The following is a 22,840-nucleotide window of genomic DNA, read 5'->3' as shown; positions in this document are numbered from 1 at the left end:
CGTCATCAAACTACGCGTTTGTTTTGAATACACGACCTCTAGTGGACGGAAAGTTGCATAGTGCACATTTAAGCAGTTTGGATTGTGACATTTTTGAAAAAAATTAAGAGTGGTCTCTTCCACCACAAAGGGAAAATAGTAAAGTGCAGGATTCTTTATGTGTGTATGTTTTAAAGGTTCACAGTTTAGCCGTTTTAATTTCTAAGCTATTTTACAACAGAAATAGTCCATTCGATGACTGAATGACTGTTTGTTTAATATTTAATACTGTAAAGCTGTTTGATTTTAAGCAGCCTATTGTATAAAGTGTTATTTAAAGTAGGCTACTGAACTGCTGAGCTGGTGCACCATAATCATATCGCTATGATCAGATGCTTCGTTCTGCTGCCAACGCTGTCAGTTTTGTTGTGTATATTTTGTTAGTGAGAGGAAAACGTGCTGTACATATTCTATCGAAACACTTCTCAGCAGCTCAGATGATGCCAGGATGTTAAGCAAGCTCTCAGATTCAATGCGTTTCCTGACTATTGGATTTTACCTTGGCCTATTTTGCAAACAAAATTACTCTTGTCAATTTCCTTAGTGGTTTCTCTATAGCTGAAGCCAAAATGAGTCCGCACTTCAACTCTGTAGACCACAGCAGCGGAATAATTATATTGTCTTGTGATCAGGGTTTGCTTATACTCAGTGGTGTATAGTAACGAATTACAAATACTCTCGTTACTGTAATTGAATAGTTTTTCTCAGGAATTGTACTTTTTTAATTAGTTTAAAAAATGTGTACTTTTACTTTTACTTAAGTACATCTTAACTGTTGTTTCGGTACTTTTACTGCGCTATTTTTCCTAAACCTGCCATCGCTACATTATATTTATTTATTTATTGTTCCTGTCAACGTGATTGGCTAAGATGAATAATCAGTTCTGTTTCTCCGTGCATCAAATCAACAATGATAGCGAACAGCCTAGAGTGAGGCTCGCGCACTTTATGTAAGGGGGTGTTGCTGGTTATTGAAAACGCATACTCACTTAGAAGTACTGTTACTTGTACTATGCTATGAATATTATTCCACCTTAACAAAAAAAAAAAAAAAAAAAAAAAAAAAAAAGTCAGCTTACTCTTTTATGAATGATTCTGAGTAATAAAAAAAAACCTTGACCAATAGTATTTCAATATTTCTTTGACTATTTCTTTTTATTTTTGACTGCTAGTACTAAAAATACAGCTAGTAATATTTGAGAATGCAACCAATAATCTGGAAACATTTATGTAGAGGTTTTCTTGCGGTTAATTAAAAAAAGGTTGCAAAGCATTGTACATTAACAATTTTACATTAAAAAACGTAACCGTTCTTTCCATTCAAGACGCATTCATTGCACTGCTTTAATTTCAATGGATGTTTTCTCTGTAAAAATAATACAGGAAATCAGAATTGAGTTTTCACCACTGATTATTTTTGCTTGGATTAAAAACTAAACCTGATTTAAATATAAATCTGGTGTTTTATTAAATGTATTTGCTATGTACATGGACAAAACATTTTAAATCGCCATGTGAGAACACATTACATTAAAATATGCATTTCAATAAGCTGACAGAAATCAGGTTAATGCGTAAAAACTCAAAAATAGAAGTTAGTATAATTTATTAACCTACAAAATGCATAAACTTAAGATTTCAAGTTGTATGAACTCAAAATCATAATTAATCATAAAAAAGCTCACTCTGGTCTTGCTTTGATGTGATTGGCCATGCCAGGAGTTCTGTCTGGCAACGAGAACTAATTCACTGATTGGAGGACATTTATAAAAGGCGGTCCTTTTCGCCTCGTCTGTTGCTGATTCAAATTAAGATGCAGACTTTTTCATTGTGATGCAATCTTAAATTGGGTAAGTAAAAATTGGTAAGTTAGTAAACCTAACAACAATATGTGAACTAACTTATAACTAACCAGACTGACTTTATTTCTGTTTTAATAAAAGTAATAGTTTTGTTTAAAGTCACCATGTTGGAGATAAGTGTTAGCTTTAGTTGGGCTCTTGACCCTTGACTGTGTAATATTAATATTTCTCTGGCTGCTTTGTGTTTGTGAGACACATTTGTTAAGGAACAAAGAGTCAAGAGAAAATATCATCAAGTGATGTTGTTAATATGTTGTTAATGCTCTAATTGTCAAAGTGTTGTATAATAGTTTTAAAATAATAATAGCCATGACATTCTTCACTGTTGTGGTAATTAAACAATGTATTTATTTAATTATTATTTGCACTAAACGTTTAAATCTACGGCATTAGTTAGACCCACACACAAATCAAGAATCGGCGTATGAAACTCTACAATGGTGACAATCAAAAAAAAAAAAAAAAAAAAAAAAAATCTGATAAACAGAGCAACTCTAAACATAAAACAAACTACAAAAACATCAGAACAAAACAGCAAAAGTAAAAGCAAATTGTCAGATTTAAAGAAAATTAAAACAATTCAGGTGCATAATTTATTCATGCTGCAATGCATGTTGGGACCCATGGGGAAGTTTTGATTGGTTGTACCCAGCATGGAGTACTGAACTGGTGTACCCAGTTCCCTTTCGGGGAACTCGAGCTGCGTCGAAACGCTGTGAGAACGCCTCTGCGTTAATGCGTCGTGAAGCGCCTGTAGAACCATTCCATCGGAAAAAAGATCGATCGTCGGCGTGATGACGTCATCGACCGGAAGCTATAAAACGTCCGTGAAAACAAACAGGAACTAGCTTCTGTGCCTTCAGTAAGCGATCTGTGTGAACCTGTCTGTCTATTTGGTGTTTTTGTCTGTCTATTGAAAGAGTTTTTCCACCCTTTGTTAAATATTCCATATATTTTACAAAAAAGAGAAAATAAAATAGATAGAGAAATGGCGAGCGAAAGCAGTAACTTTAAGAGGTGTGTTCATCCCTGCCCACGCTACATCACGAGTGGGGATACACACTCTCTTTGTGTTGCCTGCTTGGGAGCGCAGCATGCCCAGGCAGCCCTCGAGGGGGCTGCTTGCGAGCACTGTGAGCGTATGCCACTGAGAACGCTGCGCTCCCGCCGGGCACTCTTCGAGGAGGGTGCCTCGGCTCGTGTTCCCCGCGGCTCTGGTCCCGCTGCTGCCGAGGCAGAGCGGAGGCTGCAGTCGTGGGGTTCACAATTGGATGTTGCGGAGGGGTTTGAGACGGGCGCTGCCTTATCTCTGCCCTCACCCGCTCCATCCAGCGGTTCTTCTCGGGGCTTGGAAGCACGCATTGCGGTTTCTTCCCCCCCGAGAGAGCCGCCGGTGCTCCAACTATCCAGCTCCGAGGAGGTGGACGTTGAGAGCATCGCGACTGAAGATTCGCCACTTCAGTCTCCTGCGAGTGATGAGCTCGTTGAGGTTCTAACGCGAGCCGTGGCCAGATTAAACATTGACTGGCCCGTAGAAAGATCTGAGGCAGGAAAGAGACGTTCTAGTAAATTAGACGAAAGATTCCTGCCCGCTCGCGCTTCAGAACCTCAGCGGCGGGGCCTGCCATTCTTCCATGATTTGCACACCGAGGTGGCAACATCATGGAGGAGACCGGCATCATACCGTGTGTTCAGCCCTCAGACTACGGTCTATAGTAACATCATGGGGCTGAAGCACTACGGCTATGGGGCGATGCCAAAGGTAGAAGAGACGCTTGCGAGCCATCTCTCGCCTTCCTCGGCATCGTCCCTAAAGGCCCCGACTTTGCCCACCAGACCATTGAAAACAACGTCGGCACTGGTGGGCAAAGCGTACTCGGCGGCAGGTCAGGCTGCTGCATGCCTTCACACCATGGCAATTATGCAGGCTTATCAGGCTGACCTGCTCAGGGATCTAGATGGACGCGATGAAGTGGGGGGTGACGTCATAAATGAGCTTAGAACAGCAGCTGATATAACTCTCCGGGCCACCAAAGAGACGGCCAGATGTGTTGGCCGCTCGATGGCAGCATTGGTGGCTACGGAGAGACATTTATGGCTCAACCCCACCGAAATCAAAGAGAGGGAGAAGAGCTTTCTGCTCGACGCGCCGCTGTCTCCTGGTGGCCTCTTCGGTGACGCAGTACACACTGTCACCGAGAGGTTCCAGGAGTCAAAGAAACAAGCTGCGGCGCTGAAGCAGTTTCTCCCTCTCCGAGTCCAGGTCCCTGGGGCTGCCGCTGACACCAGGCAGCCCAAGCCGAGTACGAGCTCAGCTCACAGGGCACAACAAAAGCAGAGCGTCGCCGCTCGGGCTCCCCCTCAGCGCGGGGACCAGGGGCGGCGCTCTCAGACGAAGCCTTCGAGGGGCAGGGCTGATCTGCGGACAGTCCTGATCGCCAAGAAGGCTTCGTCGAAGCGTTCCTGACGCCAGAAGCGTCAGGACGCTGAGGGTGGTTCCCCCCGTAGGGAAACGGTGCTTACCCCTGCCTACGGTACCCGTTTCCCTACGGCACCCTCGGGGGGCCGCGCTGCCAACCCTGCCGCAATGCCGGGGCGCAGTCGGTCTCCGCGGGCCACCCGAGGGTGGTCCGCACCCCCTTCGGGGGGTCCCCGAGCAGTCAAGTCAGTTGTTCCCTGCCGGTCCGCCGCTTCAGGGCACTGTGCTTGTTGCTCAAAATACACCAGAGGCCAGCCTCGAGAGGCTGGTTCCCTTAGTAGATTTTCTAGACGAATGGAAACGTCTATCAAATATATCTCAGTGGGTCCTGCAGATAGTAGAAAAGGGGTATGCCATTCAATTCAGAAGTCGGCCACCTCCTTTCTGCGGTGTCCTACCTACAGTGGTGGGCCCGGAGCAGGCTCTGGTAATGGCACAGGAAGTAGAGACACTCCTGCAAAAAGGGGCTATAGAGAGGGTTTCCCCTCCCAGCAGGGAGTCTGGCTTTTACAGCCGTTACTTCATCGTGCCGAAGAAGGATGGGGGCTTACGCCCGATATTAGATCTGCGGCTATTGAATCGCTCGGTGGCCAAGCTCAAATTCAAGATGCTTACACTCAGACAGATTGTAGCGCAGGTCAGATCGGAGGATTGGTTTGTCACCATAGACCTCAAAGATGCGTATTTTCATGTCTCCATCCGTCCACATCACAGGAAGTTCCTGAGGTTTGCCTTCGGGGGAGAGGCATACCAATATCGTGTACTTCCCTTCGGTCTAGCACTGTCACCCCGCACGTTCACCAAGTGTGTGGATGCAGCTCTGGCGCCGCTGCGTCTTCAGGGCATCCGCATACTGAACTACATCGACGACTGGCTGATTCTAGCGAATACAGAGCAGATGGCGGTTCAGCATCGAGATGCTGTTCTCGCCCATATGTCGAATCTGGGGTTGAGGCTGAACGCCAAGAAGAGTGTGCTTTCTCCGGCTCAGAGAACCACTTTTCTAGGTGTGAACTGGGACTCGATAATTATGCGGGCGCAATTATCGCCAACACGCATAGCGTCGATCCTGGCAGCCGCCAAAGAACAGAAGCTAGGCCGAGCCGTCACTGTGAAACAGTTCCAGAAACTGTTAGGTCTCATGGCAGCAGCGTCCAACGTGATACCTCTTGGCCTACTGTACATGAGGCCACTGCAGTGGTGGCTCAAAACACAAGGGTTCTCCCCGAGGGGAAATCCGCTCCGCACGATCAAAGTCACGCGGCGATGCCTACGTGCTCTGGTCATGTGGAAAAACCCGGGGTTTTTATCTCAGGGTCCCGTGTTGGGGGCTCATGTTCGTCGCGTAACGCTAACGACAGACGCCTCCCTCACGGGCTGGGGGGCGACCATGAGTGGTCGCTCATCCCAGGGTCTATGGCAGGAACATCAGCGGCACTGGCACATAAATCGGCTGGAGATGCTCGCAGTGTTTCTTGCATTGAAACAGTTCCTGCCCGACCTCAGGGGCCACCACGTACTAGTCAGAACAGACAACACGTCCGTGGTGGCCTATATAAATCACCAGGGGGGTCTGAGGTCTCGTCCGTTGGACAAATTGGCACATCGGATCCTCCTGTGGGCCCAAGGGAAATTGCTGTCAATCAAGGCAGTATATATCCCGGGGGCCCTAAACCAGGAAGCAGACAACCTGTCGAGACAGGGGCCGAGGCCCGGGGAATGGAGACTCCACCCAGAGGTGGTGGAGCTCCTATGGAAGGTTTATGGGAAAGCAGAGATAGACCTGTTCGCTTCGGCAGAGAACTCTCACTGCCCGCGGTGGTTTTCTCTGACCCATCCGGCTCCGCTGGGGCTGGATGCCATGGTACAGGAGTGGCCGAGGCTGCCTCTGTACGCCTTCCCCCCGATTGTTCTGCTTCCAGGAGTTCTGGAGAGGGTACGCCGGGACGGGGCCCAGGTACTCCTAGTGGCCCCGAACTGGCCGACCCGAGTATGGTTTTCGGACCTGATATCTCTCCTGGAAGGCTCTCCGATGGAGATTCCGACCAGGAGGGATCTACTCTCTCAGGCGGGCGGGAGATTCCTGCACCCACGCCCGGAGATGTGGAAACTGTGGGCCTGGCCTCTGAGGGGGCTAGGCTCATAGAGGAGGGTCTCTCGGCCGAGGTCGTAGAGACCATCCTACACTCCAGAGCTCCGTCCACGAGGAAGCTGTACGCTTTGAAATGGAGACTTTTCTCAGCTTGGTGCAGAGAACGCCAGTGGGATCCAGTTAACTGCCCGGTTGGTACAGTGCTGGAGTTCCTGCAGGAAAGGTTCTCTGCAGGGTTGACCCCCTCCACACTTAAGGTGTACGTGGCGGCCTTGGGCGCTGTCCACGTCCCTTGCAGTGGAGTGTCTTTGGGAAGACACCCTCTAATTACACGCTTCCTTCGTGGCACATTAAGGTTGAGGCCAGTTATGCACTCGAGGGTCCCGGCATGGGACTTGGCCATTGTTTTGAGGGGCTTGTCCGGACCTCCGTTCGAACCTTTGGAGGAGGTTTCGGATAAGTTCCTCACCCTGAAAACTATCTTCCTTTTGGCCATTTCATCTCTTAAAAGGATAGGAGATATTCAGTCCCTGTCAGTAGGGCCCTCATGTCTAGAGTTCGCGCCTGGGATGGTGAAAGCATTTCTGCATCCCAGGCCGGGTTATGTCCCCAAGGTTCCTACGAGCCCACGGGGCCCCATCACTCTACAAGCCTTCTGTCCTCCTCCGTTCTTGACGTCAGACCAGGAAAGATTGAATCTGCTGTGTCCGGTGAGGGCACTGGATACTTATGTCCACAGAGCTGCCCTGTGGAGAAAAACTGAACAATTGTTTGTTTGCTTCGGACCCCCTAAGAAGGGGGCTCCTGTATCCAAGCAGAGGATGAGCAAGTGGGTGGCCGAGGCCATTTCACTTGCTTATGAAGCTGCCGGGCAGCCATCTCCTTTGGCTGTCCGGGCACATTCTACCAGGGGTATGGCTGCTTCTAAAGCACTTTTGTCGGGGGCTTCCCTCCATGATATATGTAACGCGGCCGGATGGTCGTCTCCTTCTACCTTCGTCAGGTTCTACGAGCTAGACCTGGCATCTACAGTAGGGGCACAGGTTCTCTCGTAACCGTGTGCGCTTCGGTTTCACACATACGAGACACTTGGTCCTATGGCGATGTGGGTATAAGCGTTCTCACAGCGTTTCGACGCAGCTCGAGTTCCCCGAAAGGGAACGTCTCAGGTTACGTATGTAACCCTAGTTCCCTGAGGGAACGAGACGCTGCGTCGCTCTGCCATACTCCCGGCGTGTCCGTGATCACTTACTTCAGGCTTTATCAGAAGTTAGTTCCTGTTTGTTTTCACGGACGTTTTATAGCTTCCGGTCGATGACGTCATCACGCCGACGATCGATCTTTTTTCCGATGGAATGGTTCTACAGGCGCTTCACGACGCATTAACGCAGAGGCGTTCTCACAGCGTTTCGACGCAGCGTCTCGTTCCCTCAGGGAACTAGGGTTACATACGTAACCTGAGACGTTTGGTGAACTTAACAATTTAAGTACAGTGAACGTGAACACCAAGTTAAGTGAACTTAAATATACAAGTTTTGGGAGACTCCATTACTCAATTGAATTGAGGGAACGAGTTTACTCAAATGAATTGAGTTAAATCAACTTATTAGGGTTTTCAGTGTGACGATCGTTTAATCCCCAATGCACTTTGAAGTCTGGCACACAATCAAGCTAAATTGAGAGTTTCCAGCTGATGGCACTGCAAGTTTGTGCAGTGGTAACAGAATACGGACCATTTGTGCGTGTATCAGAAAATATAATATTCTGCAGTATCTTTCCACCACTGCTAATGCTAACACTAGATGCATGCACCTTCAGATTTATTTTAATAGCAGTATACCAAAATAGTGCTAAATGTTGAGGATATTTAGGTTATTTTTAAATTACATCATATGGCCAAGAAGCCTTCAAAACAAAAAAGTGATGATGAAATTGATGAAAACATGAATGGTTTGAAATCTAGTATGCATATCTATATATATGAGCAGAAGAGACTTCTTTCAAAAACATTAAAAATAGTAATGTGTGCTTTCCCTTTTCGTCTTAGCATCTATGTATTGGCTTGGCAGAAATTTTAAATCTGTGGTACAGACCTTCAGTAATGATTTTAGACTTCCCGATGCAGTCTCCTGCAGTAAGGGACCGTCACTCTTAAATGAGCTCCAGGTCCTCTAGGGGTCTGAGGAGATGGCACCATACAACTCCCTAAGGAGCTTTACACTCCAAAATAAGATTACCCTCTCATGATGTATTTAACTCTGGGACTTTATGGAGGAAGTCACACATCATTGTGTGTGTGAGAGAAAGAAGGAGCAGTCTTAAAACCCAAAGTCTGTAGCCATGGTAGAATGCCTACAGACTGTGTGTGTTCTTCAGGTAAACCCCACATTATATTATTAATCATGCCAGTCATGTTTTTAATGTATAATAAATATAACATTATTATTATTATTATTATTATTATTATTATTATTATTATTATTATTATTATTATTATTAACAACAACAATAATAATAATAATGTTATATTTATTTATTTATTATACATTAGAAACAAGACTGATATATGTTTAAATTTAATTTTATAATTTTATAAACTTATTTAAATTTTTTTTTTTTACATAATTGCCATAAATATAATCACATGAGCACTTTTATGACTACTTTTAGTGCTCAGGGATAGTTCTTTGCATAGTTGCAAAAGTCTCTCATTTATGTTTTATTAAAGTTTCAAATAGATATATTTCTGTTAATGGAAATATTTGGGTTCATATTTAGATCTGACTTTTTGAATTAGATTTTTTTTTTTTTTGCCTTTTAAACAGTATTAAAGGTCCCGTTCTTTGCATGTTTTCGAAGCTTTGATTATGTTTACAGTGTGCAATATAACGAGTTCATGTTTCGCGTGTAAAAAAACTGTATTTTACACACAATTTACTTATCTGTACACCGCTGTTTTCTCTGTCCTGAAAACGGCCTGATGATTTCCTTGTTCTATGAGGTCCCTCCTTCAGAAACACGTAACAAGTTCTGATTGGGCCAGGGCTTCCCGTGTTGTGATTGGACAGCAGCTTAGCGCACTTTGCCCGGAAAGGTCCCGCCTCTTACCATAACGGGGAGATGCACGCGCTCAATGTGCGCTCTTCTCCACTTGGGAGAGCAACAAGACCACGCCCCTATTTTGTGTGTTCTTGTGGGCGGAGGGTTAGTTAACAAACGGTTCTAGTGACATCATTACATCCCTGCACTTCCTGCTGTAGTCCAAACCGGTAGTTCGCTGTAGGCTTTGAAAGGGAACTTCTGTTAAATAAAATCTCGCTTGGCATTGAACTTTGAGCTTTATAATTTTACAGGTATTATTTATGCTCTAACAGCAACATTTCACACTAACCAAAGTTTGAAAGATGGAATCGCGAAGAATAGGACCTTTAATGGCGGCTTCATTCTTTTCAACGTCTTACAGCTAACATTGTAATTTATATGTTTCACGGAAGAAAGTGTTTAAAGTTTTAGAACAAATCAATAGGTTGACTATTTGATGATGATTCAGTAAATGTTTCTATGAGGTTGCCATTTAATCTCACTGCTGTCTAGGGAAACAACAACAATACATTTGATCATTTTCTTTTCTTTGGGGAGTCTTGTAGTGTCATTTTAATATAATCAAATTTCTGTGCTCTATGATGGAGAGATATCTGATTGCTTGCAGTTGTCCTGAATGATTGAATGCTAAAGCAAGTTACACAACCTCATGGTGTAATGATTTTGTGACAGTAGGACTCTTCTGCAGAGGCAGATGACGAACAAAGGTTTTTATCAATAGGGTAACGTGATGTTCTAGGTTTTTCACATCAAATTCGATTTCTCCCCTAATCGATTCTGGTGGATTTCATATCCTTTCTGCAGTTCACACACACACAAGCTTCGGGCCTTCTTTAATAGAGCTCAGCCTCATGAGGCGTCTGAACACAATACAATCACACACACACACACACACACACACACACACACACACACACACACACACACACACACACACACACACACACACACACACACACACACACACACACACACACACACATGCACACACACACACACACACACACACACACACACACACACACACACACACACAGAGAAGGGTGACAGCTCATTTCTGCATTCAAATAAGCATCCACTTCCTTCAGTTTAAATTGGACCTACTTTCCCTGTCAACAAATGTGTCCTGTTCCATCTCAGATTTGATTTGAATTGTTTTTTTTTTTTTTTAAGAGAAACTGACTGGCACAAACTTCTTTGGCTGGCAGAAGGCACATCAAATGAGCTGGCAGAGAATAATATTTTTAAAAGAAAGTGCGAGTGGTGCTTGCCCCTGTGAAACTCGCCACCATGATAGAAGAGGGCTTGCCAGGTCATTGCTATGTGGTTGATTAGGTGTTCTGAGTAGTTTTATTGTATTGCTATGCAGTTATTAGGATTGCTGGGGTCTCAATCATGCTAAAAAATCATTTTAAATCAGCCAAATTAGAGCTGCATGATTAATCAAAATAAAACTAAAATCACAATATGGTTCTATTCGTACAAATGATGCGTGTTTTCAGTGACTTGAAATGTTACGTTCTCAGAACATTCTCAGAACATCCCTGCTGGTGTCAAGGACATTCTGAGGAGGTCATGATGCGTCTGAGGAGTTCTTTAAAGGGTTCAGGAACGTTATTTGGTGGACCATCATGGAACATTCAGGATGTTCTCTGAACATTTAGGGGACCATATTTCATTTGGAAATATAATGTTCCCAGAACATTTTCAGAACATCCCTGTTGGTGTCAAGGACGTACACTGTAAAAAAAAAATATATATATATATATTTAGAAACAAAGTTACCTGGTTGCCTTGAAATTTTGAGTTCATTGAAATTCAAATTTTGAGTTAATACAATGAACATTTTTTTGAGATTCGACAACCTTTATTAAAATAGTATTAAAAGATTTTGTAAGTATATTGGATAATTGTGTGTGTTTTATTTTTTATGACGCAGTGAAACATGCCAAATAGTGCTATTTTCAACTTTTTTTATGTGGTTCAGATACAATAATATTGTGAGTTTCTATTTATTAAAATTTCTTTCATTGTATCAACTCAAATGTTTTATTTCAATAAACTCAAAATTTAAAGGCAACCAGGTTACTTACTTTTTTAAGTTAAACCAACAAAAACCAACCAACATTTGTTACAGTGTAGCCTTGTAAACTTTCTACAACGTTCAAAGACAGTCACGATGAGTTATTTAAATGGTTTGGGGATGTTATTTTGGTGGACCTCCACAGAACATTCAGGATGTTCTCAGAACCTTTAGGGGACCATATTTTATTTAGAAATGTAATATTTCCAGAACATTCTTAGAACGTCCTCGGTAGTGTCAAGGATGACACCTGGTAACATTCTTAGCATGTTCCAAGATGGTCATGATGTGGAGTTATTTAAAAGGTTTGGGGACGTTATTTGTTGGACCTCTACAGAACATTCAGGATGTTCTCAGAACCTTTAGGGGACCATATTTTGTTTAAAAATGTAATATTTCCAGAACATTCTCAGAACATCCCTGCTGTTGTAAAGGACATCACCTTGTAATGTACTTAGAACATTCCAAGATGGTCATGATGTGGAGTTTTTTTAAACCCACCAATAGCGTGCCAGGTGGATAAGCCAGTTTGTAACTGGTCCCTGCAAAATTTTAACAGAAGCACGATATAAATATGTAAAGGTTTCCAACCTGAGCTGCAGTGCAAAATCAAACAATACAATAACTGCTCACCACCTGTACAATTCAGAACTGCACTTTTATTGCTTCTTAATAATAAAACTAATGGCATAGCTCTGATCTCTTTGAATATAGTGAGAGGCAATGGTATCTTTAGCCACATTAGCCATCAGCGTACTAACAAGCATATTCACAAAGGCAATTTGCATACATTCAGAGTATATAGCATGCGGTACTTACATGTTCTGAATATGAAGTTGGACAAATGATCCATATTTGAGAAGAAACTTTTGTGCAAATGATGTGTTTTACTGACCCTCATTTGCAAAGCAGCCCAATGTACAATGATTCACACAAAGATGTTCTGAAAACATTCAGTAAATGTGATAGAAGGACCTAAATAGGACCGAAAAAAAACGAAAAAGGGATTCTAGGTTGGTCCCCTAAAGGTCCTGCAAACGTTATGGTAATGTAGTTAAGAGACCACTGCACTGAACATGAGAATGTATAGAACGTACCCGCACGATCGGTCGATATAAGCACAAACCGTGTGCGCGCTCACACACACACACACACACACACACACACACACACACACACACACACACACACAACACACACGTGCATACCCAGATCAAGAAAGAACGTTTTGGTAGCTCGTCTGGTACAGCCCCGGGACAAGTACTATTACATATAAAAAGACGTTTTACTCACATTAGTTTGTTGCACCATTCCTGTCGGGTCCAATATAGAAGAAACAGCATTGTGTCTGCAAATCCAGCACCTGAGTCTTGTTTACCAACGATCCCGCAGTGAAATAAAGCGAATACACAAACGTTCTTTCCCACGTGAGCTGGAACTTTATTAAAAATAAATGAAGTATCAGACATTCCTAATATTATGATCCGAAGGAAGCTTATGAGGTTACTGTGTTCTTCCACAATATCTTGCTGTATTCTTCCACATGTTTATTGCTGCTGGCTAACGAGCCGATCGGCTCCATGATTCGGCAGGCGGGGCTACTGAATTAGACGCGCTGTAGAGGCGTGTATCATCACGCGATGATGTAAGGATAAAGCACACCATCGCTTTCTGGGCCTGGTGTCTATAAAAGCTTTGCTTTGACTAAAAAAGGAAGTTTTCAGCTCTGAAATTTACAGGATAATCTTATATTATCATGACCTTTTATATATCAAAAGCTCAATGGAAAGTTGATTTCTCAATTCATCACCTCTTTAAGAGCCCACTCCTAAATCTTTATGATATTATGATCTTTAAATATGGCTTGAGTCTCTCTTTTAATATACAATATAAGTGTATGTAATTTTTCCTCACTTACCAGGCAAAATTTTAAATCCAATCACTTAGACAAGAAATAGCACACCTCTCCTCAGCAGCCCACGGGATTTAAGGCATAATTCATGTCTATAGCATAAATGGTTACCTGCTAAAGTTTGAAATAATTTTGCCTTTGCAAATAGCACTAATGATGCTGTTCGCCAGGATATTCAGGAATAGGTGTGGAAAATCTGCACATGTGCGACGGAGCACAAACTCTCACCTGGTTATGGGTGTGAAAAGGTTTCTGAGAAGCTGCCTTGGATTCAGTGTGTGTAGTGTATGTTTGCGTGTACGCCGGCCCCTTGAGTCTCCGCCATGCCTGGTGTGAGATCCCTCTTAATAGCATTTGATTTCTCCAGTGTGCAGATGTGATTCCTTAGAGCCATTTTTCCTCACAATTTCCATTTCATGTGCCATGTGCTCTTGTCCCTGACAAATCCAACAGAGTTAAAAGTAATCCAGCAGGAGCCATATTAATGGCGTTCTATATTCCTATAAGCACTCAAATAGCTGGTGTGGGATGGGATTTAAGTGACTTTGACGGACAGCAGGTGTGTTGTGACCCCTCGCTTGAGGTACTGAGATACTGTTTACCCAGAGATTCTTGCATCTGCCCTCACTCGCGGCTGGGTTTTTTTTTCTCGGCTCACATGTTAACGGGTGGTTATGCTCAGGTCATGGATTTCCTTTTAGGCAATATTGGAAGTAAACATCAGGGCTTCAGAGTCTGTCTATGTCCGGTAGCGTCGGATTGTCTATTATGGCGAGGTTTCTCAAGGATCTGGGATGTAGGCTGCTATTGAGTTAAAGCTGAAGTGTATAGTTTCTGCTCCACTAGCATCACCACATGCAATTGCAACAAGAAAGATTGTTTCCCAAAGTGAAAGTTTACTGGTATTGGGATTGACTACTGAAATTACGTTCTTGTGACTGAATAGTGACAGTTTGATTCATGTAGATGAAGTATTATTTTTATTATTTTACTGAATAAAAAAACTAAAACAAAGACACTGTCATACTTTCAATTCAAAAAGCACATTAAATATTTGTAATTTGTTTTCTTTCTACTTCATTTTATGTCACCGGAAAAAAAAAAGAAAAAAAAATCTGGGTTTGTTTGGTTGTTTTTAACCCAGCATTTTTTAGATTGCAGATGTTCTGGTTGAACACTATTGTTTACATCAGGGACGGTTCTTGGATCCGACGGTCCCTCCCCAAAAAAAATGTCATTAATTACTCATCGTTGCATAGTTAAAATAGTCCATGTGACTACAGTGATTCAACCTTATTGTTATGAAGTGATGAGAATACTTGAAGATGAGCTGAAGAAGTAAACACAGAGCAGTGCTTCTGGGTTCTACGTCAGAACGCTGCCTCATTATTGGCCAGCTCCTGCTTCAGCATTACACGCACGGTTTGTGGTGCTCACGTGAGCAGCGTCAGCCAATGATGAGCTAGCGTTCTGACAGAACTCGAAAGCATTGATGATTATATAAATAGCATAAAATAGCAAAAAGTGTTTGCATGTATTATAAAAATGTATTCTCGTTTATTCATAATGTCAAGGTTGAACTACTGTACACACTGACTATTTTATCAATGTCTTTACTACATTTCAGGGCCTTGAAAGTTGCAATGACGTTGCAGCCTATGGATGTTCTTGCAGGTTTGGAACAACATGAGGGTGAATAATTAATGACAGAATTTGTATTTTTAGGGGAACTAACCTTTTAATGGGACCCCTTACTGAATGTGAGATTTTGTGGCTCTGAGGAATAGTCTTTCAGATTTCAGAGGTTAGATTTATTTTGACTACAGTTTTTATAAACCAAATAAAATTGCAATGACTGTTTGGTTGCAGATTATTCTGTGATTTGAGACACAATGGTTTTTCTATGTCTTGTGATTCAAGAGTATGAAAACAGGTGTTTTTTTTATTTTTAGATTTACACTGTGTATTTACACTGATGTGTTAATGTTGTGTAAAGACAAACGGTTATGGGTTTAATGCAGCATTTTATTTTCACATAATTTTTTTACCCCATCAAATCTAATGCCAAAATTGTTTACCAGAAGAAATAATTTTAGTAGTTTTACGCTGAACAGATCATATGCTTTGAAAGACTAGCTCGACCGTCAGGATTTCGTTTTACTTTCTTTTTGCAAAGTGTTGTTGCTGCCAACCTAAAATTGTACAATGAATCATAGGCATTCTCTGTTTAAATCCCAATTCAAAATAATCTTAGTGCGTTTTCACACCTATGGGTCATTTATTTTGTTCTGAAACAAGGACTTCATTTGTTACAATGCTGCATTTTCTTCTTGGTTAGGTTTGCTTTCACAAGGCAACTTTTCAAAGCATACCAAAATGTGTTGACGCAAGTCACAATTGGTCATAGTTTCCTCTGCGTCATCCGTCAAGATGATTGACAAGTTCTCCCTATGAGCTTATTGTGGCTTTATTTGTAACTGTCAAGACACATGCAAAAACTATATGAATGTAGTTGTCATTCCCGCTGTTAAATTATAGAATAGGCTACATACATAATAGGCTAATAATACGGCAGCAAATTCAAATGCGCTCTCTCTGGATCTCCCAGTGCTGTCAAGAGGTTAACTGTGTCAAGAGACACACAAACATTATACGAATGTTATAATGCAGCTTAAGCAGAAATTATCAGGACAGCATTCTCCAATTTCAAGATTTTAAGAGGAAGAAGTGCTCTTTTGGTTTTCAACTGTGATAACTAATGTGTTCACTCACAGAATCAGACATGAATGCTATTTATATAGCATATTTCCCATTATGAATTATAATACCAGTTGGTAGTGATGTTACGTCTGACACCGATGCTCCGAAGCTTGCTTCAAACTCGAACGGTCCTTGCAGTGAACCACTGCTTCGGAGCTTGTATCATTACGTCACTATACACGTGAAAATGCCTTCTGAAGCAAACACACTGCTTCACTCCTGTAGTGAACCACCTGACTGCTTTGACAGCCCGATCAGTGTTGACAGGTTTGAAACCTGCCGGTTGTATTTCTTATGTGCTTTCACACATGATACTGCCATGCTAAAAAACAAATAAAACAATAAATAAATAAATAAATAAAACTATAGAAACCATTACTGAAATTCTATTGCATTTAATGGTTTTCATGGGAATTTTATTGGTTGTAATGGGAATTATAGTGGTCTCTGTGGCTCTCTTCTGATAGGTGTTGGGTTCTATTGGTGGGGGCATGGGCATTAGAGTGCGGATCGGGCCGCATTTTTCTGTCCGAGCCCGACCCGCGTCCGACAGAGCAGTAACCGAACCCGACCCGAGCCCGAAAGCGATTAAAATATTTATGTCCGAGCCCGACCCGAGCCCGACAGTTAAAATCTATTTTTTCCCCTCATATACTAATGACACGTACGTTTGTTTGTGTGGAAAGCCCGCTTTTATTAAGCAACATAAGGAAGGCATTCTGAAATGTTTAACGTTACAGACGAGCGCATCAGCACGCACACGGGGCATCAAACGTTACACAGAGCCCAATCAAATAGCCAACTGAAATTAAATGAACAAAGGTCTGCTAAAAATGGCCCAAGCTAACAGAATAAAACATTAACGTAACACAATTGAAATGCTTATTGAAATGAAAGTCATCTTACCAATTTTCTCAAACTGTATGGTTCCTAAACTGCAACATGGGATCTATTTACATAATCTATCCATCAAAGTTTAGGCTAATCGAGATTTTATGCAGAAAAAGGATTGCATCAACTGTGGACAGCTTCAAGGCTGTCCTGCTGCCAGCAGCGCTGAAGTTGCCCTCACTGGAATGACAAGGATGCCGCGGGCAATATGCACGCACGTGTTGCGCGTTGTTGTCACGGCGACATAAACAAATTTCCGCGTGCAGGAAGACGGATGTTAGGGTAATATTTTACATTTATTTTAATCACAAAAACAAACCATTGCATCAAGTTAAACAGGCCCATTGGCTACTTGCATAATAAGCAGTTTTAAATTTAAAAGGTTCAATGCCTTATCGCGCTGACGTGACCGAGCCCAACCCGAACCCGAACGTCATATCTAAATATCTGTCCGAACCCGGCCCGACCCGTCGGGTACCGTCGGAACCCGTCGGGCTCGGGTCGGGTATCCATCCTCTAATGGGCATCACATCCTAATGGAATACATCCCACACACGAAAAAAAAAAAAAAAAAAAAAAAACTTTTTAAGGCTGGTCTGATCTTCTGTCCTTGTCTAAAGAAATAATTACACACACACATCATGATAATGTTGTATTATCAAGGTGAACACATGAAATTCATCAGTATCTGTAAAATGCTCCTACATAAATGCGTTTCACAGTACTAACACTGTTTCAGCTTTGATGGCCTCGGTAAACCCGTAATAAACGGGGCGTGAACATAAGCCTACTTGCATTTTATGGTTGTCAGCTTTGTTGCATTACATTTACTTCACCAGAAGATGGTGCTGCAATTTCTATCTGAATGAAGCTTCGAGTAATGAACCATTTTCGACACAATTGTATCAGAAAGCAATAATGCTTCGAAACGCTTCATTTGGCCATCACTACCAGTTGGTCTGTTGGTTCGGATTGCTTTCACACCTCAAGGGAACCGCCACCGAGCTCGTTTGCAATCTGTTTTGCCGTGTTCATATTCTTAAATGAACCAAACCAAGGGAGAAAACACACCAGGTTCCAACAGCACCCTAAGACTAAACTGGCTCTCAGGTGAATGTTATCTCAAATATTGTTACTTAGATAATTCCATTCCAGTAGGGCTGGGCAAAAAAAATCTAAATCAAAGGCCACAAATTGATTTTTCCCCCATATTTAGAGCTGCTAACATTGAACATAGTATTAACGTAAATATGTCATTCATTCATTCAGTGCTTAAATTGCGGCTTCCAGTGGATTTTCGCCTTTTGAAATGCTGAGGTGAAATGCTGTAGTAATACTAAAAAACTGCGGAACCATTTGATAAGCACCCTGAATAACACCCCGTCACAGCCGAACACACAACCGCTAAAAATAGATCACATACACACAAATGCTTGCCTTGCATTGCTATCAAATTTGAGCGTTCAGAAAAGCACATGCGTTTGCTATTATAGACATATTCAAACCAACTGTGACAATAGACAGCACAGGACCAATAATTTAAACCTAATAGCTTATATTATAAACAGATTTCCTCAAATTAAAGTTAATCCACAAAAGTCAGAATGTTAAGATATTGTTGTTCGTTACCACGCCAACTACTTGAGTGTCCATGATGAACGCGCTTCTCGTCGTACTCAAGCGGCAACTTCCCGCGATCTCTCTTGAAGCCAATACGGAAGTAATGTAAACTGCAATTCTAATTGTACGGTGGCCCAGTAGTGCAGCCGTACTAAATTAAACCACAACACAACAAAATTGCCTCAACACAATGGAAACAAGGCACAACACAACGAAATCGCCACAGCACGACGGAATCAACACAACACAACGGAAATGCTCCCGACCACGAGGGGTCTCTCGGAGTGCAATAAAGTTAGTTTCCCTTGCCATTGCTCTATAGATTGGCCAGGCTTACAAAAATATCAACACTACGATCAGTTTTAAGTGTGTAACCATTGTATATCGACATGAAATATCAATTCAAAATCACCTCAGTCATTATAGCTGCATATTTATACTCGAAAACGCTTTTACACGCTGCCATTGCTTTTGATGCCTAAGGGAACGTCTGCCAATTCCACCATGCAGTTGAAACATGTAATTTGAATGAATTAAAATTACTTTTAACATTCAAAAACAGACATGTTAAAATCCCACAGCTTTTTGTATTCTAAAAAACTGACTCAATGCATAACATTAGAATTTGAACATTTAAACAAAACAAAAGTAATTTTAATTAATACAATTATTCGTTTCAAACACTTGGTGGAATTGGCAGGCATCAAGCACCGTGAGTAAAAACGTTTTTGAGTATAAATATGCAGCTATAATGCCTGTAGGTGATTTTGAGTTGATATTTCATGTCGATATACAATGGTTACACACTTAAAACTGATCGTAGTGTTTATATCTTTGTAAGACTGGTCAATCTATAGAGCAATGGCAAGGAAAACTAACTTTATTGCACTCCGAGAGCCCCCTCGTGGTCGGGAGCATTTCCGTTGTGTTGTGTTGATTCCGTTGTGTTATGGCTCGTTTCCGTTGTGTTGTGGCTCGTTTCCGTTGTGTTGTGTTGATTCCGTTGTGTTATGGCTCGTTTCCGTTGTGTTGTGGCTCGTTTCCGTTGTGTTGTGTTGATTCCGTTGTGTTATGGCTCGTTTCCGTTGTGTTGTGGCTCGTTTCCGTTGTGCTGTGGTGATTTTGTTGTGCTGTGGTGATTTCATTGTGTTGTGGCTCGTTTCCTTTGTGTTGTGGTGATTTCGTTGTGTTGTGGCTCGTTTCCGTTGTGTTGTGGTGATTTCGTTGTGTTGTGGCTCGTTTCCGTTGTGTTGTGGCTCGTTTCCGTTGTGCTGTGGTGATTTTGTTGTGTTGTGGTGATTTCGTTGTGTTGTGGCTCGTTTCCGTTGCATTGTGGCGATTCAATTGTGCTGTGGTGATTTCGTTGTGTTGTGGTGATTTCGTTGTGTTGTGGCTCGTTTCCGTTGCGTTGTGGCGATTCAATTGTGCTGTGGTGATTTCGTTGTGTTGTGGTGATTTCGTTGTGTTGTGGCTCGTTTCCGTTGCGTTGTGGCTCGTTTCCGTTGTGTTGTGGCGATTCAATTGTGCTGTGGTGATTTCGTTGTGTTGTGGTGATTTCGTTGTGTTATGGCTCGTTTCCGTTGTGTTGTGGCGATTCAATTGTGCTGTGGTGATTTCGTTGTGTTGTGGTGATTTCGTTGTGTTGTGGTTGATTTCGTTGTGTTGTGGCTCGTTTCCGTTGTGTTGTGGCGATTCAATTGTGCTGTGGTGATTTCGTTGTGTTGTGGCTCGTTTCCGTTGTGCTGTGGTGATTGCGTTGTGTTGTGGCTCGTTTCCGTTGTGCTGTGGTGATTTCGTTGTGTTGTGGCGATTCCATTGTGCTGTGGTGATTTCGTTGTGTTGTGGCGATTCCATTGTGCTGTGGTGATTTCATTGTGTTGTGGCTCGTTTCCGTTGTGCTGTGGTGATTTCGTTGTGTTGCAGTGATTTCGTTTTGTTGTGGCTCGTTTCCGTTGTGTTGTGGCGATTCCGTTGTGCTGTGGTGATTTCATTGTGTTGTGGCTCGTTTCCGTTGTGCTGTGGTGATTTTGTTGTGCTGTGGTGATTTCATTGTGTTGTGGCTCGTTTCCTTTGTGTTGTGGTGATTTCGTTGTGTTGTGGCTCGTTTCCGTTGTGTTGTGGCTCGTTTCCGTTGTGTTGTGGCGATTCCGTTGTGCTGTGGGGATTTCGTTGTGTTGTGGCTCGTTTCCGTTGTGTTGTGGCGATTCAGTTGTGCTGTGGTGATTTCGTTGTGTTGTGGTGATTTCGTTGTGTTGTGGCTCGTTTCCATTGTGTTGTGGCTCGTTTCCGTTGTGCTGTGGTGATTTTGTTGTGTTGCGGTGATTTCGTTGTGTTGTGGCTTGTTTCCGTTGTGTTGTGGTTTAATTTAGTACGGCTGCACTACTGGGCCACCGTACAATTGCCACTAGGGACAGGCTCCAGAAGGGACCAGAATCTCATTGAGCCCCATGTTAAAATTCATTTTAAATTTTACAGCAGAAAAAAACATGTTTACAGCCTGGTACATAAATCCCAATTCAAAATAATCTTATGGTGTTTTCACACCTATGGATATACAGGGGAACAATACAGGGGAACAAATGTGTAATAATGACCGTATACTGTTGCAACAATGGCAAAATATCTTCATTACTAAACAATGAGTGCTCATAAAAATATTTTTCCACTATTTAAAACTCAATTTTGATGAGGCCAGTGCTAAGTGGGAGCTATTGGCCACCCAGATAAGCTGAGAGAGCTGTCTGAGGGGCTCTGTAGCTTACCTGCAGCAAATATACAACAAATATTGATTATTGATACCTAGCCCTATACTCTAAAAATGGCTGGGTTAAAAACAACCCAATTGGCAACTCAGCACTGGGTAAATATTGGACAGAGCACATGCTGGGTTTAATTTACACAGTGGCATTTTAACCCAGCTGGCTGGGCTGTTGAGAAAACCCCAAATGTAGTCAATTTTAACATTAATGGATTTGCTATTCTGGGTTATTCTTGCTGGGTTGTTCTTAAAATTTATCCTGTGCATTAGCCTACTGTAAAACTAGACAATCATGAAAGAATGCATGTTTAGACTGTAAAAACAATAATTTTTATTGCTTGACAAATGGTACAACACACAAATGTGTTAAAATTGGCATCAATGACAACTACAAACCTAATATTCTGTCAATTTATTCACGTTTAAATCGAACTTTTATTTTGACGGGTTGCCGTGACCTTTGAGTGTCTGTGTTCGTGACATGAGTTTTCTCAAATGAAACGGTAATTCTCATGTCCTCAGTGACACGGCAGACTGGCAGAGTCTAAAAAGACAGCGAGCGTGTGTGGCGCCCCTGTCATTCACAAAGAGACGCAAAACGTAGAAGAGTAATATTTAAATAGTGTTTAATAAACACAGACACTGGTATATATTCGGCTACAGTCTGGAGACCTGCGTGACGTGACTGAACGCAGCTGCGGGACCGAATGTAGTCTTGTGAGTCGATGATTTACAGCTAGCCTATCGTCACATTTTTTTTTACCGAAGTAACTTACCGGTACTTGTGACATCCCTACATAAAACCATGGTTAATTTTCATAAGGGTATCATGGTTCCGTGTAATCACAAACTGTATTAATCTATCGTCTCACATGCCTACCTAAACTAACACGAGTCAGTAAGTTACATTGCATCGGATTCTGAGGTAAAACTTTTGTCATGTTAACGTCATGTAATATGAATTTTGCCGCGAAGAAGAATTTTTTTTTTTTATAATTATGCTAATTGAAATGATTATTAATGAAAACATATGAACTTATCTTAAAACATCTGCAACCGGTGGCTTTGCCTTTTGCATTGTCCTTTCAAAATGACAGTTTGGGAGCGAATTAACGAATCAAGGCGGGAAGCACGTGAAACAACCAAGCGCTGGGTAGAATCAACCAAGCATTGCGACCCAGCAGGTTTAACCAAACGACTTGAAATTTGAAACTAACGTTACCCAATGGTGTTTAAAATGTG

The 22,840-nt window shown here is 42.2% G+C and overlaps 1 protein-coding gene across 1 annotated transcript in view; it reads left to right on the top strand.

Annotated features, from left to right (window-relative positions):
* pcdh15a (protocadherin-related 15a) overlaps positions 1 to 22,840 on the top strand; it is a 361,007-nt gene that overhangs the window by 116,026 nt on the left and 222,141 nt on the right. The gene's annotated exons all lie outside the window — the stretch shown is intronic.

Source organism: Pseudorasbora parva, chromosome 17 (assembly GCF_024679245.1).
Source record: "Pseudorasbora parva isolate DD20220531a chromosome 17, ASM2467924v1, whole genome shotgun sequence".
NCBI lineage: Eukaryota > Metazoa > Chordata > Actinopteri > Cypriniformes > Gobionidae > Pseudorasbora > Pseudorasbora parva.
Note: the sequence above shows the minus strand (reverse complement) of the source record. Positions and strands in the feature narration are given on the sequence as shown.